Source organism: Rhineura floridana, chromosome 3, assembly GCF_030035675.1.
Source record: "Rhineura floridana isolate rRhiFlo1 chromosome 3, rRhiFlo1.hap2, whole genome shotgun sequence".
Taxonomy (NCBI): domain Eukaryota; kingdom Metazoa; phylum Chordata; class Lepidosauria; order Squamata; family Rhineuridae; genus Rhineura; species Rhineura floridana.
In genome coordinates this window covers 65,563,449-65,575,809 of record NC_084482.1, presented here as the reverse complement: position 1 = coordinate 65,575,809, position 12,361 = coordinate 65,563,449, and the positions used below count along the sequence as shown (strand labels likewise).

The 12,361-nt window shown below is 46.2% G+C and overlaps 1 long non-coding RNA gene across 1 annotated transcript; it reads right to left on the bottom strand.

Moving 5' to 3' along the window:
* Nucleotides 1-333: 333 nt before the first annotated feature.
* Nucleotides 334-8,715, bottom strand: LOC133382160 (uncharacterized). The gene is made up of 3 exons (XR_009761822.1): nucleotides 8,632-8,715; nucleotides 8,298-8,433; nucleotides 334-427 (listed from the first exon to the last, which is right to left on the bottom strand). It is a non-coding gene; the product is annotated as an uncharacterized LOC133382160 (long non-coding RNA).
* Nucleotides 8,716-12,361: the final 3,646 nt, after the last annotated feature.

Sequence of the window (12,361 nt, the reverse complement as noted above, 5' to 3'; positions counted from 1 at the left end):
CATTCTGGCTGCTGCATTTTGAATCAACTGCAATTTCCAAACCGTTTTCAAAGGCAGCCCCACATAGAGTATGTTACAGTAATCAAGCCTCAATGTCACTAATGCATGTGTCACTGTGGCCAAGTCAACTGCCTCCAGGAACGGAAGCAGCTGGTAGACCAGTTTGAGATGGCCAAAAGCACTCCTGGCTACCGCAGCCACCTGATATTCAAGCAGCAGGGCAGGATCCAGGAGGACTCCCAAATTGAGGACCTGCTCCTTCAAGAGGAGTGCAACCCCATCCAGAACAGGTTGCAACCCCATCTCTGACGCAGTTTTTCCCTTGACCAGCAGTACTTCCGTCTTGTCTCGATTAAGTTTCAGTTTGTTAGCCCACATCCAGCCCTTCACAGCCTCCAGGCACCGGTTTAGGATGAGCACTCCCTCCCTGCAATCAGGTGGTAGAGAGAGAAAGATAGCTTGGATTAGGCCATGGCTTCATAATGGTTAACAAACACTGGCTCTTTAGGTTAAGTAAAATGCCGTTTCCCACTAGAGTTCAGCCATGTCAATATTAATATCTGAAAAGTAAAAATACATTATACATCGTTTTGCACAATGGAATCTCTTAAATTAGTGTCAGCTTTCTTCTGACAAAGACAACAACCCTAAACTTCTGCCGCTAGTTTCTGGGTTTATGGCACTGTGCACTGGTTGATGTACTGCACTGATTTCCTTCCTAGAGTCTGCCAATGAAAATTCCCATTGTAGCATATGGAAAGACTTGGTTGCAAAACTTCACTCTGAACACAAGAGGGCAATGTTACCCTAGGAATGTTCTTCCTAATGCGATTGTCAGTTGGATAGAAAAAGGGAGAGAGAGGTCCTTTTCTTGCAAAATCAGCTTTACTTGTATCTAGGAACAAAATGGCTATATCCTCAAGATTGTTTGAAATAGATTTACTCACAAAGATCTGTCCTGTGCTACAAAAAGAGTTTGTGTGTGAAACAGACATGGGGAGATGGCACACACCCTCCAACATTTTGCAGAAAATAGGGCCATATTTATGTATTTATACTGTTAGGGCTGGTTCACATGGGAGCTAAACTTCGTATTAAAGATGCAGCTTTTTCCATCGTGATAGATTTTTAAGGTTCACACACTTCCAACCTTCCAATCTGCTGTTTTGCATTCACACTAGTTCACGTTCATCTGGAAAGGTTTAGTACCACTGTTTCCTTTTGGCCCCACTCTCTAATTTTACATGTATACTCCCTCTGGTAAAGATCCTCCATGGCGCAGAGTGGTAAGCGGTGGTAACGCAGTCGAAGCTCTGCTCATGGCCGGAGTTCGATTCCAACGGAAGGAGGAAGTCGAATCTCTGGTAAAAGGGGTTGAGGTCCACTCAGCCTTCCATCCATCCATCTGTGGTCGGTAAAATGAGTACCCAAGGGTGGTAAAGAAAATGCCGGGGATGGAACTGGCAATCCCACCCCATATATACGGTCTGCCTTGTAAACATTGCAAGACGTCACCCTAAGAGTCTGAAACGACTCGCACTATCAAGTGTGGGGACACCTTTACCTTTACCTTACTCCCTTTGGTTGCAGTTACTGGGCATGTACAAAAGTTCTTCACCTGCGCAGTATTTCAACTACCTCCTGACCCCAACTGCTTCTGGAAGTTTGGCAGTTAAAAAGAAGTGGGGTTATCTGCCCCCCTTTCTCCGAGGTCTCTTTTTATTCAGAGTAAATTTTTCCCCTTGCCTTGAAAAAACAATTTGCAATCTCCATGACTGTTCAGGCTTCAAGGCTGAAGCCAGGAGAGTGCCTCAGTGTGAAATTGACATGACACTTACTAGACCCTCCCTCTTATTCCTAGTCAAACCCTTTCTTCCTTTTTTTTAATTAGCTACTCAGAGACAGAGTGTGTGTGTGTGTGTGTGTGTGTGTGTGTGTGTGTGTGAGAGAGAGAGAGAGAGAGAGAGAGAGAGAGAGAGAGAGAGAGAGACTGTGCCTGTCACATTGTTGGTAATTGGCGGGTAGGTTTGGGGGAGATGTGAAGGTGGCTCAGGCTATCCCTGGAGTTGCTCCTTTCCCCCTCTGCTGGGGTGGCATGCAGCAAACTGGAAGGGAAAAGCAGCGCCTTGTGTGCAGCTGTCAAAGTTGTTAGCCTGGGTCATAAAACTGATTTCAGCGGAACACATTATGCACCCTGGCCTGCCCCGTTTCTATCACGCCAGGGTATTGCTGCTGCCGCCACATGCTTCGCAGCCCAACATTCACTCCCTGCAGATTGGCGGTCCTGTGCAGGGAAGTTGTGGGGGTAGGTTAGCTCACTTTTGCAAAGCCTGAGGGAGTTTGGGTGGAAAGAGTCTGAACTGTGCCGAAGTTTAAAAAAGAAAAAACAGGAGTGAAGGAAGGCAGTTTACTGGGGGAGAAAGGGAAGAAAGAAGGCAGGGCTGCAGCAGTTCAGGAACAGTCAGTCGGAAGGTACTTGTTAAGCTGACGGAACAAAACGGAATTCATGGAGAGTTTAGTGGGCGTAGAAAGGGTAGTATGTGAAAGTGAGGATCCACCCCCCATCAGAGCAAAGCATCTACATGGGAGTAACACTACAAAGTGGAGATGTTTTTTGCTTCACTTTTTGAATTATCCCAGATTGGTTTAATGACGATTTAAAGGGAAAAATGGCATCCTAGCTTCTCTTTGCCTGCAACGTCATCTGAACCCTGCAAATTAAATGGGGGTTCATGTAGCACAAAGCTCACATTAACTCGCCGTGTGAACGAGTCCTTATGCTCCCCCTGTTTCTCTCAGTGGTGATAAGTTCTCGAGGCACAGTGCTCGCCCAGGTTTGGCTTCATTTTGAAAAGGTTACTGAAAGGCGGCTTGTTGGTGTTTTGAAACATTTCAGCACACTTACATAGGTTGAGCACAGGTGGAGGCACAACCTAAAAGATGCAACAGACACTCCACGTCCATCGCTCCCATCTCAGGTCTCTAGAAATAAGTAGCTCTCCAGAAGCTTAGCAAGGCCAGGTCTCCACTCTCTCCTTCCCTGCCTTTGATTCAGAACGGCAGCATGTTCCCTTCACAGGCCCAGAGATCACCTCATTCATCCTTAGCTGAAGGATGGGGAGGACCTTGGCTCAGTGGGCAAGCAAGACAGTCCCAAGTTCATCCCCCAGCATCACCTGGTAGGGCTGGGAGAGACCCCTCTCTGAAATCCTGGAGAGCAGCTGCCGGTCTGTGTAGACGATACTGTGCTAGAGGGACCCGTGGTTTTGCTCAATATCTTCCTAAAGGGGCTGGGGGGGGGGAAGCTTACCCTTCTGTGTCATCTTCCAGAGGAGTTTTCAGGAGCTATTTCTTCACCATTGTGGGTAATTTCCCTGAAATGTCCCCAGCCATGAGGATGCTTGCCAGCTTTGCCAGAGCCATGACCACAACTATAGTTCTCACTCCATTAACCCTCTCCTGCCCAAGCGGCCAATCTTAGGGCGATACTATCTTGCAGGAGGCATCAGTGTATGAACATTCCCACACTTATGCACTGCAAAAGGCTCTTCCTTCTGCCTTACAGGGTGTCTTCGTTTCCTTCACAAAAGCCTGTCCTCAGCAACAGCTTCTGAAACGTTCCCTTTAGTCAAGTGATCATGAATATGTATATCCCTTTTCCCACAAAAAAATAAAAAAATAGTAGAATGTTTTAATCTCACAATGGATTTGGCTGTACTGAAAAATGTAGTTGTACCCAGAGACATTCAGCAACTGTTACCACCTGGATAGCAATTGTTGGGGTAGAGTGAGAAAAGAAAATATTGCTCTCCAGTGTACGTGCATTGGAGCTTTTTTTTTTTTGGAAGGCATCTACCAAATCACCCAAAAGGAGGAAAAAATTGGGACAAAATAGGGAGAGAAATTTATCAAGGACAAGTAGCAGAAGAAAGAGACTGCCCATGGTAAACAGGGCTAATTAGAGTCAATGAGATGAGATGTCCAGTTGTTTGTTAATATACTTTGTTCCAGTTCTCTCTAGGGTTGTTTCACACTTGGTCACCTTGCTTTTAAGGAGACCGCATGGTTTTGCAGCTTGCCCTGATTCCTCCAGGCTCAACTGTATGCTCTTGAGCCATCTAAAGAATCCCTGTTATAACACCAACATGTTCTCTTTATTGACCTGTAGTTACAGTTAAGGAGTGAATCATGCCCACTTTCCTATTCCAACCCAAGACCCCAATTAAATATGTAGAAATAATCCTCCTCTTCTTTCTTTGGGAGATGCTATATATCACAATGTGTATGTGTGTATTGTAAATACAAGCATACATAACCTGGGCTCTGCTGAAAAGAGCAAACCGGGCTACTGCCATCTGTTTCAAGGATATATAATAAGAACATAACTGTAGATAATAACATAAACATGAGAACAGCCTTGCTGGGTCAGACCAAAACAGGTTCTTGTTTCTCGCAGTAGCCAACCAGATGCCTCTAGGAAGGATGACAAGGAGATCATTTGTAGACTTCCTAAAGAGAAAGGTTGTAGCTCAGTAGTGGAGCATCTGCTTTGCACGTAGAAGGCCCCAGGTTCAATCCCTGGCATCTCCAGGTAGGGCTGGGAGTGTCCCCTGTCTGAAACCCTGCGAGCTGCCAGTCAGTGTGAACAATAATGAGCTAGATGGGCCAGAGGTCTGTCTCGGGATAAGGCAGTCTCCTGTCTTCCTATCACAAAGAGTTTTTGTTGCCTTTATAGTTGGAGGCAGTATGGTTCTGAATACCAGTTGCTGAAAACCAGAGCTTGGAAAAGTTACTTTTTTGAACTACAAATCCCATCAGCCCCAGCCAGCATGGCCACTGGATTGGGCTGATGGGAGTTGTAGTTCAAAAAAGTAACTTTTCCAAGCTCTGCTGAAAACTGCAGGAGGGGAGAGTGCTGCACTCAGGTCCGGCTTGTGGGCTTCCCACGGGCAACTGATTGGCCACTCTGGGAACAGGGTGCTGGACTGGATGGGCCATTGGCCAATCCAGCAGGCTCTTCTTATGTCATTAAAAGCCTTCTAACAAGAATTTGGACTCCTCTCGAAAGTGACAGAGATATTGGTGTAGCTTGCCTGTTCTGCGGGAGAGGGGTGAGCACACACACACAAACACAGCATTGGCCCTCCATGTGTGTCACCTGCAATGTGATGCCAAGAAGCCTCAGGCATGCAAAGGGTGGAGGCTGAGGGAAGGCATGATTGCATTCCCCCCTGCCCATTAAATCTTAGTACACCTGCCTCTCCCACTGTGATTAAAGACAAGTCAGGGCTGTCTAAACATCCCTTAAATCATGCTGCTGGTGGGAGGTGATGTATGCTGAGTGGAGAGGTTTTATTAAATTCCAGGCTATTGCCCCTTGTTCTTACAGGTGAATTGCCAGTCAGTACCTCCCCGACATATCTATCAGCATGGCAAACCTGGCACTGCCTGCATCCTCCCTGTGAGGCAGAGATTGCTTGCCCTCTTTGTTCTTTGCCCCACAGATTCTTCCTTTGATCTGTGTTATCCTGAGAATTCTAAACTCTTGGAAAACAAACCTTAACCATGGCATGGTTGAGAACTGCAAAAAGTTGGAGGAGGGCACATTGAGTTGGAGACCTATCCCGTCTGTCTCTTCAAATACCTTGCTATTGCGCATCAGAACCACACAGGGTTAGGAAGGAAATATCTCATTCATGTTCTCCAAATATAAAGTCACCGGCAAACCATCGTTTTCCCCTTCTAGAGAGAAGGCGAGGGACCATATGCATATAGGTGCCATTAACAGCTCCAGACAGGACAGTCTCCATGTTACTGAATCAGCTACTGGACACCTTTTGGGAAGGGAGGGAGAGATGGATATAAATGTAACTAATCAATCAGTCAATAAATTGTGGCACTTTGCTTGTATTTCCCAGACCTCCTTGGCCAGTGGAACAGGCCTGCTTTCTTTACCAAGCCATATTCCTAACACAACTGTTTGCTGAGCCAAATGGCATGACAACTTTAACAGGACATATTTGGCATATTTGCATTGCCTAGATAGAAAGCTTGGGGGAGAAATGTAAGATTGCCCTGCTAATAATTTAAAAGCTAACCCTGCTTAAGTAAGGGTATCTTCCTATTCTTTTAGAACCTGGCACACGTGTTGGCTTTCCTAGTGACTCTCTCCTCATTGACAGCAAATTGTAAGCCAAGGTTTGTTGTCAGGCCTGGGTTCCAAACACATGCTAAGCCTGTTGGCTTAGCTCAGCACATCACAGCACAGGAGCAAAAGGGATCAGGGAGGAGCAAAGTGGCTACAAGCTCCTCTCTGGAGCAATCCCAGTAAATCATAGTTTAGCTCACCATGTGAATAAGGCCACTGTATAAAACTAGTTGACATGGTAAAAGCACAGATTCAGCATAAGCAGTTCCTAAGTGAAATATACCTGCTGATTCTCTTAGGCTACAATGCTATAAACACTAAGTTGGGAAAGTCCTATTGAATTCAGTGGGGTTTACTAGTGAGCAAACACTCATAGGATTGCACTACTGGGCAGACTCAGACTCAGATGTATAACAATCCTCTCCCCCACCTATGAAATTATTTGTGAATAAGTGCAAAAGGTACAGATATCTGATATGTCTGATCACAAATCAAGCTTCTTGGGTGGCTTTTTCCTTCTGAATAGCATTGTCCCTCTATCCTCCTGCACTGAATCTGCACTATGGTCTGGATGTGATACATGTGAGGAAGCTGGATGCCCTCTCAACAAGGTCCTGTAATTAACTGTTTGTAGTTTCAAAAGGCATATAACCATAACGTGTTACTATAAATGCATCATGTGGGTTAATGTCACAGTAAGTGTGGACATACAATGAGAATCAAACAAGAACATGTCTCGGGAAGGGACTTTTAAACATAGAACTGCATTCTATGTGCTGCAGTGTTTCGTTCATAACTCCATACATCTACTACTGATAGATTTGCAGAATGAGTTCTAGAGAGAAGGGTTAAATGGGGAGAGGAGGGCAACAGTGCTATTAACTTTGTGCATCAACCTCCCAGCCCAGTAACTGCTTGCTCACTTTAGGCAGGCATTCCAGACCCCCTTCATCAAGCTGTCTAGTTCCTTCTCTGCAATATACAAATCACTCTCTAATTAGGCTCCATTTGTCTGCTGCACCTCTTGGCAAGGTGCATGCATGTGCCCCAATTTTACTGCAACTGGATCTTTGGGAGCCACAGCAATGATTTGTAGCTGCCAATCTTCGGGCATAGCCTACTTGCCAAAGCAACCTTGGAGTGTGGAATGACGGGGATGTGGATAGATATTTATGAGTCCACTATTTTGAAAAATGATTCCCCAATGTGGCTTGCACATTTCTGTCACTCGCTTTTCCATCCCTGGTTAGGTTCCCAAAAGGAGGTCTAAAGATGTCTAATGAAAAACATTTGGGGAAAAAAATACAGTTCAGTGCAGTGAGGCCCAAATCAGTTGTTTCTTTTTTTTTAATCAACAGTCCAAAACACTAACAGCAAAAACAAAAGACAATAAAATCTCACGAATCTTTTAAATAAAATAATTCCAATAGTTCAGTGCCAAGCACTTTCTGAAATTAGCTGCTTTCCTAATTGCCTGGGTGGAATGAGCTATACAAGTCTGTCTTGGGGCAGAAATTTCACAAGAAAGGTGTTGACACAGAAAGAACCCTCCTCATTGCTGCCACCAGTTGACAGTCTGAAGGCTGTGGCACTGAAGTGGGACATCATCATCAGGCCAAATTAGCTGTGTTGGGGTCGACAGCCAGCCAAATGTAATTATTCACATGTCTGCCCTATCCAATCTGAAGCAGGGGTAGCTCCCTTATATGGAGTTAGAACATTGGCCCGTCTAGGTCACTATTGCCCTACACTACTGACTGCCAACAGCTCTCCAGGGCTTCAGACAGAAATCTTTCCCAGCTCTACCTGAAGATCCCAGGGACTGAACCTGGAGCCTCTGGCAAATAAAGCATGTGCTCAACCACTGCACTATGGCCAGTGCAGCTGATAGGAATGTAGGACGTCTGATCATTTGGTCCATCCAACTCGGTATCGTCTATATTCACTGACAGCAGTTATCTAGGGTTTCTGACAGGGGTCCTTTCCTGGTTTGAAGCTGGGAACCTTCTGCATGCAAAACGTGCTCTGCTACTGAACTGTGGCCCTTCCAAATGTATGAGTGTATGAGAGAGAAACAGACAGAGACAGACAGAGACAGAGACAGAGAGGTTTTGTTACATCAAAAAGAAGAGCACACAGGTGACTGTACCTGAATCCTTGCTTCTGTCTTGGCCAACCTTTTTGGATCCAGACTCAGATTCCCTGGTATGTTTTTCTCCATTATGTTTAATGTGGAATCTCAGCTTAGAGTGTTTCATAGATCAGCTTATAGGTTACGCAGGACTCTGCAATGATGCATAGCATAATTAGACATGACTACTCATGCTAAGGCGTTGTCTCAGCAATTGAACACCCCCCTCGAGACCCTTTAAGTTGGCTCAGAAAAGACTTTCTATTTTTGTGGGGAAGGTTTCTCTGAATAGGACTGGGTCAGCAAGCGGGCACTCCTATGAACAGTTGAAAAGCAGGCACTAACTACTCACCCCTGCACATCTGCCAGATGGGGATGGAGGCACTTCAGCCAGATCCTCCTCTGACACCGCCTCTGTTTGAACCTCTGATTCCTCCTCCTCTGAATGAGGCGCAAGTGATGGTTCAAGTGACAAGGCAGGGCTGAGAGGCGAGACAGAGGCCGGTTCATTGTCAGACAGCACTTCTTCAGCTATAAATCAAACTGAGGGGGTGGAGCTGTCAGTGTCTAAACTGCTGAAGCTGTCTCCTGTTTCAGCCCCCTCCTAGTGCAGCCCACTAGGTCCCTCCCCAGGATCCCAGTCCTTCTCTTCCTTCTCCTGATCACTCCACCAAGAACTCTCCATGACAACTTCAGCTTACTTACCTTCCCATGGTCCATTTTTGTTACTGGAGCCAGGCTGGGAGAAAAGTGCCTGGGGCAACAGAACATGGGATTGAGGTGGGAAGGAGGGAGGAATCAGATCCCCTTGCCATAGCATATTGATGCAAAAATCAGACACTGTTTCCACCCCCACCCCACCCCCATGAGCTATCTAGTACAAATCCTTTTCAACCATGGTACCAAGTCCTTAGATCTCCCTCCTGCAGGGGAGGTGAGTCCATTAGGGCACATGAGGCCCTGCCCCACCAACTTCAGCCTGCCCTCAGCCCACCCCCATCTGCCTGCCTTCTTCCTTTCAACCAGTCCAGGGAGTAGCACTGCCTCCTCCTGAGTCTCAGTGTTGCCCCTTGTAGAACTCAGCACGGAGGAGGATGGGAGCAGCACTAGAATTTGGTGGCTCTGCTTGTCATTGGCTCTGGCTCCATGTACTGCCTGGCCTCCCTGCTTTCTGCCCTACCAGACCCAAAGGGCACCACCCGCCACTGCCCTCCCCGTGAAAGTTTCCCCTGCCCTCCCTCTTTGGCTTCTGATGTTGGGCCAAGGTGGCTTTTATTTAAGAGAGCTTTGTTGTTCTTTTTCAGAATCTGAGATTTTTTTCCCCCTTCAGGCTCTTTTGTTGAATTATGCTAGCTTATTTTGTTGTTGTTTTAAGTAATTTCTGCTAAGTTTTATTTTGCTGGTTCCTAGCTATTGCTATGTTTATAGTTTAATTAAGTTGTTTGGCTGTTTATTTTATGTTTTAGTGTTTTAGTGTGGTTTTTAAATACTGGTGGGTTTTTTTAGCTACCTGGGGAGGGTTGGCCTGAAAATAAAATAAAAATGTTAAAATAAATAAAAGCTAACAACACCGAGAGCGAAAGAAATGCGAGACAGAAGGGTAGATAAAGGAAAGAGAAAGCCTTATCAGCTTGGCATGACTACTAACTAATGCAGGGGTGGTGAACATCAGGCCCTTTGGACCCCTCTGACAGGCCCTCTGGACTCTTTCCAGGCAATACATCCTCCCAGGCCAACCCATCACTGGCCCTGCTTCACACCCTTTGAATATTTTTGTCTGGACAGAATATGTCTTTGAACTCTGATAGTGCTTCTCGCTTGTCTGAATAGGTGAGAGCCAGTCTGGTGTAGTGGTTAAGGTGGACTATGACCCGGGAGACCAGGGTTCGAATCCCCACATAGCCATGAAGCTCACTGGGTGACCTTGGGCCAGTCACTGCCTCTCAGCCTCATGAAAACCCTATTCATAGGATCGCCATAAGTCGGGATCAACTTGAAGGCAGTACATTTACGTTTTGTCTGAATAGAGGACAGAGAGGAGTGTGTGAGTGTCTGCAGAAACTAGCCTGCTGTACAAAGGTAAAATTCACATTCGTTGCTTCACCCACTCTTACCTCTGGCTCTGCCCACCACTGACATGTGGCTCCTCAGAAGATTGCCCAGAAGGGAATGCGGCTCTCGGGTTGAAAAAGGTTCCTCACTCGGATTTTATGCTTTAATGCTTAGACCAACAATCTGCTGTGTGCTATACAGAACTCAAGTGATCTCTGCCCAGAAAGCTTACAGCGGTATGAGAAAACCTAACATGACAGCCACTCAGTGAGCACTGAGACCCACACTGTATGTGACGTTTCATTAATAGCTTGACCTTGATAAGTGTGATCACAAACCAAACACAACAGTAGATTCACAGTAGGCACATAAATCCACACAGCCTCAAGTCCAGTTCTGTCAGACTGCAATTCTCATCATCCCTGACCATTTGCTGTGCTGCCTGAGGCTGATAGGAGCTGTAGTCCTCAATGTCTGGAGGGCACCAGGTTGGGGAAGCCTATTTTAATGCAACAAAGACTGTAACTGGCCAGAGATGGCTGGGGGTCAGTTGGAAACTGTTTACTGAGAACTGGGATTTGAAGACTATTGCTTTAAGAAAGGGTGACATCCACTTATTGCGATGGACAACAAACCTGGAACCTTGTGGCCCAAACCTCAACAGCGAACATAACTTCTGTGTGGTATGAGGCTGCTTTTGAAGTCCCCTGACCAATTTTATTTTCTCACTCGCCTGTTGTGTGTGTACGTGTGTACCAGCCTACAGGCAGCAGGCACTTCCCACCTCAAGTAAATCTCATTCCCTCCCTGGGCCCCACTATGTCAATGAAGCCCTAGTGGGCTCTGAAGGGCATGCAAGTTTTATTTTTTAAAACACACACCTTGTGGCTTTCTGAATGGATGTCCGTTTGCTCTCTGTCTTTCTGTCTCACTCAGATCAAAAGAAAGAGTGGCAGCTGGCAACGGGAAGGAAATTCCACGCCGCTCCATTTCTGCAGCTGCTGGTGGGGGAGGAGGTTCCACGAGCTCCTCCTGAAACGCGTCCAAGTTCTGAGGCTATTTTTCCATTCGGAGCCGTCGGTGCATGCGTCTGTGTCAGAGCACCATCATCTCTGTGCAGTAGAGCACGCACAACAAAACATGAAAAAGCAGACACAGGACTTACCTGGCTCTTGGGGGTGGGTGAGTGAGTGGGTGGGTGTGGGGAGAACTCCCATTAGTTTGAGCTGTTGGGTGTATAAGCAGAAAATGAAAGGTAACATCTCCTTGGCTGCTGGTCTGAGACAAGAACAGACACACATTACATTGCTGCAATGATGTAGGGCAGCCTTCATCAGCCTGGTGCCCTCCAGATGTTTTTGGACTACAACTCCCACTAGCCCTGGCCAACTCAATTGTAGTCCAAAGCAACTGGAGGGCACCAGCTCTGTAAAGAGAACTGAGACATAGAGGGTACTGCTGCTTATAAACATTTGCTTTTTGCAGTGTGTCAGCTGATTAGCTTGCTTCAGTCAGGCTAAACGAGGCTGCATGCACACTTATCCATTTGTAGCACAAAAACATAGTTTTTGTCCATGTGGAATAGTTCATGCTCGTCCTCAATGCACTACTTTCAATATGTAGATTGCTTGTAGATCTTGCCATCCAGACAGGTGAATGTGGTTATGTGATATGTGTTTGAAAATCCTCCTTTGATTAGATGATGTGTTTGAAAACCCACCCCTTGCAGTCTTGGTATAACACCCACCCACAATGTCATTGGGCAGGTGCAAAGCTTGGACAAGTTACTTTTTTGAACTACAACTCCCATCAGCCCCAGCCAGCATGGCCACTGGATTGGGCTGATAGGAGTTGTAGTTCAAAAAAGTAACTTTTCCAAGCTCTGCAGGTGTGAATGTGTACCCCATTGCGGGGACCACCTACATCCATTTTCAAATGGACATACTGCAGGATAATGCAGAATCAATCTGCAATAAACTTTTGGAATGAAACTCCTTTGTCAAGAAGCACTTCTCAGCGGCAAAAAAATA